The following is a 5,931-nucleotide window of genomic DNA, read 5'->3' on the forward strand; positions in this document are numbered from 1 at the left end:
GGTGCGCCTCCCCTGGGGCCTAAGGGGGGCCCAGACGGGGAGTGGTGGTGACTGTTCTGGTCCCTGCTCAGGAAAATGGAGGCAAAGAAATCATTAAATATGTTAGCTTTGTCGTCTGGTGTGACGACCAAATTTCCTAGCATGTCCTGCAGGGACACTTGCACAAAGCAAATCCATTACAATATGATTTAGAGAGAACATAAGCTATGCTACAATACTTGCGCTGTTGGAATTCTCACCTGCCCATGCCTTAATGGCTTCTGTGCTTATAGATACTTTCTGCTGTTCTTTTGCCTACAATTTAACTTCTGATACAGAATTGGAAAGCAGAATTCTTCCCCCTGTGTTTTTTATCAGGAGGATTGTCATCAGCCACTTTCCAGCAGAGTGGCTCTACACATAAAAATATATTTACACATTCCTTGCTCTCTTATGAAAACTTTAATAGCTTAGGTATTTTCAACATAATTTACTTTGAAAGTCTCTCCAAATGAAATTTTAATTAATTCTTTTCCCTATACACAGGAGGCGTTAATTCTTGAATTCCTTTGATTTCAGTGTAGGTTGATAAAAAAGAGCAGTTAATGCACATTCATAATTACTTTTTAATTAAATTCTTAGTTGGCTAAATCCACTATATTTTTTGTGTCTGCATACACCTCTGTATAATTTTACTGAATTTAATACTAACTTAAGTGCCAGACTGAAAACTCAGGAGACTGAAATAATCTGCCACAGAACAAACATGGCAGATAGGGTGACAGTGCAATGATGCTAGACATGTTTATGTGACAAAACAACCACCACATCTTTTTAGGTACCAGTACATAATAGATACTTTTTTTTGTATTGAATAAGTTTATATAGAAATATCAACTTTATAACACTGTAAACTGTTTTGGTAACTGCTTTCAAGAACTACTGTTGAATAAAAAGGGACCATCCTTACTGCAGCTGAAATAATCTGGCTTGGGCCATCCTGCCATTATCTACAGTATAAAAATGGCATTAGCTCATGGCTCTGTTAATTTATTTTAATGATTCCAGTTGGGATCTGGAAATCTCATAGAACTTTTAGGAATATGTAGGATAGTTCTGTTAAGTATAGCAGACTCAACTGTATGCTCACTAAACAAAGTGGCTTCCAAAACACCATCATATTCATATTAGACTAAGAGAAACCTAAGTAGAGCTCCTCTGAAGTAGAACTGTAATGCTTCATATACACCTGCCTTATTGTGTTAAAGGAAATGTCCTATAAAAGTGATGCTTCTGTGAGAAGAAGTATCGTAACATTAAGTATGTAACTTATAATAAAATCCAGGATATTCAGGAGTAAAACTGCCAGTCTATCAGCAAGAAAAAAATATCTGGTTTATGAACTGTTGTTACATGGGCAGAATCTCATATGGTGTTAACTGGCATTTCTGCATTTAAGCCCGTTTGCCCTAGATAAGGATCTGGCCCAGAAATGTGATTCTATTTTTTAAATTGACTAAGAACGGCTAAGTCAGTTCCATTTTTGTTTCTCAGCTACTCTGAGATCAAATTTGCTCATTTTTCATTTAAAATGGTGTTTCCTAACAATTGGCATTACAGAGACTGGAATTGGAATGTCAGTATATTCTGTATACTTTCTGCATTGTCTGTAAAAAAGATTCTGTGGGCCAAATTCTGCCTCATGCATCCCTACACAATACTATTGTCTTCCAACTCTGACCCACATGGATTTTCAAAAAAGTCTTCCTTTTTAGAGACCAGAATAAGATGCCAAATTTTCAATACTGTTGATCATGTTGGATACACAGGTGGTGTGACATCTTTCCTGAGTGTCACAATGGAAGACAAGATAAGCACAATGGGTGTTGAACTGTTTTGAAAATTTGGTCATTAACATATTGGGATTTTTATATTTCCAGTATGTCTGATTTCTGTCTTCTCAGGTGCTGAACAGGAATAACTCAGAGAAAAATTTGACTGCAACTGGAACTTGGATATCAGTTCTGTTAGCAGTATTTGAGTCAGAATAGAAGCTGGCTCATTTTCTCAGATGTAGCTTTATTGACTTGATACTACTAATAGAAATAAAAACCAATACTGTACAAATTATTTTTGTCAGTAGAACAAGGAAATTGGTCTCTGGACTAGAGGGGCAGGTTTATTGAGTAAGATATTGCCATGTTTACAAAGTTACTTTTATGACTGTAATCACTTTTTAAAATAGCAGGTAAAAAATGCCACTTCAGGATAACATAAAACAGCACAAATGTTCTAGAAGCAATGAATACACCTGATATTTGCCTGACACTTTGTTACAAAAAAAAAAAAGAAGTACAAAGGGGAACTTTTATTAAAAATAAAATGTGTGCATCAGCCAAACAAATACAACTGCATCTATATTTGATGTTGTCCCATACAACATTCCCATTAGCAAACTAGGAAAATGTGGTCTACATGAAATCAAGGTAAGGTGAGTATGGAATTGATTGAAAATTCCAATTAAAGAGTAGTTCACTGTCAGACTAGGATGGCATTTCAATTGAGCTACCAAAGGGGTCTGTCCTGGGTATGTTTCCATTTATTATATTCATTTATTATATTATTAACAAAGAAGATGCAACAGAGTACACTTATAGAATTTCCAGACAGTAAATTGAGGGGAAAATCAAAAACATGGAATTCCGTGTACTACACTTGGGAAGAAGAGACACATAACCAAAGGAAATGTGCATATCCAAAGTAGGGAGTAACTGACTAGACAACAGTACTGCAGAAAAGGGGCTGCAGGGAATATAGATGATCACAAACTAAATGAGTTAACAGTGTGATTTTGTTGCAAAAAAGGCCAGTCTCATTTGTGGTGTATTAACAAGAGTGTCGTATGTAAGACACAGGAGGTAATTATTCTGCTCTACTTAGCACTCTTTGAGGCATCAACTGAAGAACTGTGTCCTGTTTTGGGCACTACACTTTGAAAAAGATGTAGACAAACTGGAGACATTCCAGGGGACAGCAACAAGAATGATAGAGGTTCAGACAGAAGGAGTGAGTTTGCTAAGTCTAGAAAAGAGAAAATGGGGGATAGAAAGAACAACATGCTGAATCTTACAATATGAAAAATATTGTTGTGAAGAGGATGGTGATAAATTATATCCTGTATTCACTGCACGTACAGCAAGAATAAATCAGCTCAATTTGAAATAAAGGTTTAGATGAGATATTAAGACAAACTTTTCAGCCATAAGGGTAGTAAAACACCAGAACAGGGTACTTTGGGATTAGGCAGAATTTCCATTTTTGGAGGCTTTTCACAGACACGCGTCAAGGACAGTCTAAGTATATTTGATCTTCTGCCCGTGTACACAGAATTTGTGAAGGATTTGAAAAACTAAGCCAAAAGGAGCCTTTTTTCCCTTAAATGTTTCAAATAAACATCTGAATTATGCTTTCTGGATGCAGTGAGTCTCAATTTCTCTGTTCCTCATTGGGCAGGAATAAATGGAGGCCCAAAGTGTCTCGGAGTTACCTTTTTGCTTCCCATATGTTAAAGAAAAAATGGCCGTTGCAGTGGGGTGTGGCCATAATCCCACATGATGGGGACTAAGACCAGGGTCATTATTAAATTATAATGCATTCCTTTTGGTTATGGAGACTTCCTACACAGAAGACAGCCCGAAGAGACTATTTCTACTTAATTCAAGATTTCTTAATGCTATGTCAGTTTTATAGGCTAGGAACAGATGTTGCATTTGTCCCTGGATAAGTTGTGCCTATGGTTGTCCAAGAAAAAAAAAATATCCTGGGATTGGCACGTATATGCATCACCCTTCTAAATCGGGTTTACTGAGCAGCTGAATGCATCACTGCTTTTATTTGATTCAATGATGAAATCCTGGGACAACTGTTCATATGCACTTTGTCATAAATTGTTAGTACTTCTTATCTTGTGAGACGTTTTAGGATTTATCCTAGGACAACAGACACAAATGTCTGAATGACTGCATCTTTTCCTGTGATAAAATGTTTATTTAGAGCCACAGAAGCTTTAATATAAAAAATAATCAGGCCTAGTATACTGTCAAAGAAATTAGTCAGAAAGTGTACCTTTTTAAAATGAAATTTTCTATTCTTAGAAAAAAGTGGTTACTACATTAATTTCTAAAATACCTTAATAAACAAGAATACCAATGGAGGTTTTCATCATGATAGAATTTTCCTTTATCCTGGGAACATTATCTTGACCCTGTACAAACTTTTATGGCCATAGTACAATGAAGAGTTTCAAGAATTGTAATCTTGCATCTTTTTGCCTTTCCCCATTTTCTATCATCATAATCAATGATGATGTCGGCCCAGTTTTCAGAATCACGTCAGGATCAATTCATACTAAAACAGACTGGTATTTCCTTAAGAGTGGAACAATGAAAAGAAGATGATTGCTATTACTGCTTGGTATATATATATTATTTATTATGAAATATTTAAATTATTAATTAAGCCAATGCCATTTTTGCAAGGGATAGTCATTGCCCTTTAAATGAAATGGGCCACATTCAGTAAGTTTTCAATGAAATATTGGATACATATAAATGAGGAGAGAATTTAGCCTGTCATGTCTTTCTTTAGGACACATAAGCATCACCCTCATATCCCTTCAGAATTATATCTTACAATAAACAGAGTCAGCTCTATTAGAGAAAAGTGCTCCTGTTGTTTTTTTTAAATGAAATTCATAAACTAGGAGTTAGGTACAGAATACTTATCAAGGCTGCATGATATTTCTGGTGTACACTACAGTATTCAGTTAAAATGTATTTTGTTTTTAAATAAAGATCAGCATGTTTTACTAATAATGAAAGTCACTCTGTGTTCGACATTTGTATCTGGAACTCCAGGAATCAGTATCTCGGGTAGAAACAAGGACCTATTCCTTGGGGAGCTGGAATTCCCAGGGGTTTTGTGGAGATCACCCTTACAACCAAAGGCTGATTCCGGTTTGGGGCTGGTTGGGTTGGCTGTGCTATGGTAGGTGCTGGCTGAGGCACTTCATAGCCACTTTGGAAAGAGAACAGTCAGCACCTGGACATGCATGTCCTAGCCGTGTCACAGAAGGATGGGGACCAGGGATTCCCCCCTGAGATGACATGTAATTAACTGCAGAGGGAAAAGATGGTTTTTTAAAGGGCCACCTACATAGAAGGCGATGTGCCTCTTAGCTCAAAGTTCCCAAACTGTATCAGCAGATCACTGTCGTCCTTGAAGAGAGAGTCACCAGGGGAAGATGCAGGATTTGGCAAAGGGGGTGCTGCAGGGGTGGCTGCACCTCCCTCCCAGCCTCCCCCCGCCGGTGCGCGCAGACTGGGCGCTGGGAGTCTCCGAGGACTTTTCCAAGACCCCAAAGCAGCTAAGGATCCCCCCAGCTCAGAGACACGTCCTGTTCTCCCTCCCGCTCCCCTGCTCACCGCTGTCCAGACGCTTCCGAAGCAGCCCGGCTGGAGAGGACGGAGCAGAAAGCCGCAGCGGGGCGGGGAGGGGAGGGAGGTGCCTCTGAGCCCCGAGGGGAAGGGCAGGGGGAGCCTCACCTGCTCGGCGGACTTGCAAATAAGTCCCCGGAGGCTCCTCGGTGCGGTGCTGTGCGGCCCGAGAGGGGGCCCTCCCTCCCCGTGCCATTAAAGGAGAAAACCGCGGACAAATCTGCGGCTTTGCCCTGCGACCAGCGGCCGCGGCGGCGGTGCGAGGCCGGGCGGCAGGCCCGCAGCAACGCACCCGGCCGCTGCCTCTCGGCCAGGGCCCAGGCGAGGTTGCCGGGGGCAGCCCCGATACGGGCCTCAGCCCGAGGCGCCGCTCCCAGGTGCAGCCCAGGCGGCGGGCGCGGGGCCGGGGCCTCCCGTTCTCGCCTGTGCTGATCGAGGGAGGATCCCGCTACTTCCC

The 5,931-nt window shown here is 40.4% G+C and overlaps 1 protein-coding gene across 4 annotated transcripts in view; it reads right to left on the reverse strand.

Annotated features, from left to right (window-relative positions):
• Nucleotides 1-5,834, reverse strand: part of LGI1 (leucine rich glioma inactivated 1) — a 50,446-nt gene extending 44,612 nt beyond the window's left edge. For 3 of the 4 annotated variants that reach the window (XM_019502612.1, XM_019502608.1, XM_019502607.1), the window contains exon 1: nt 5,583-5,834. The gene's annotated coding sequence lies outside the window, so the exon portion shown is untranslated. Of the gene's footprint in view, nt 1-5,462; nt 5,493-5,582 lie in introns of those variants that run through there. The other variant, XM_019502610.1, reaches the window with a different exon arrangement.
• Between the last annotated feature and the right edge of the window lie 97 nt (nt 5,835-5,931).

This window comes from Gavialis gangeticus, unplaced genomic scaffold, assembly GCF_001723915.1.
Source record: "Gavialis gangeticus isolate Ggan-Ray unplaced genomic scaffold, GavGan_comp1, whole genome shotgun sequence".
Classification (NCBI taxonomy): Eukaryota; Metazoa; Chordata; order Crocodylia; family Gavialidae; genus Gavialis; species Gavialis gangeticus.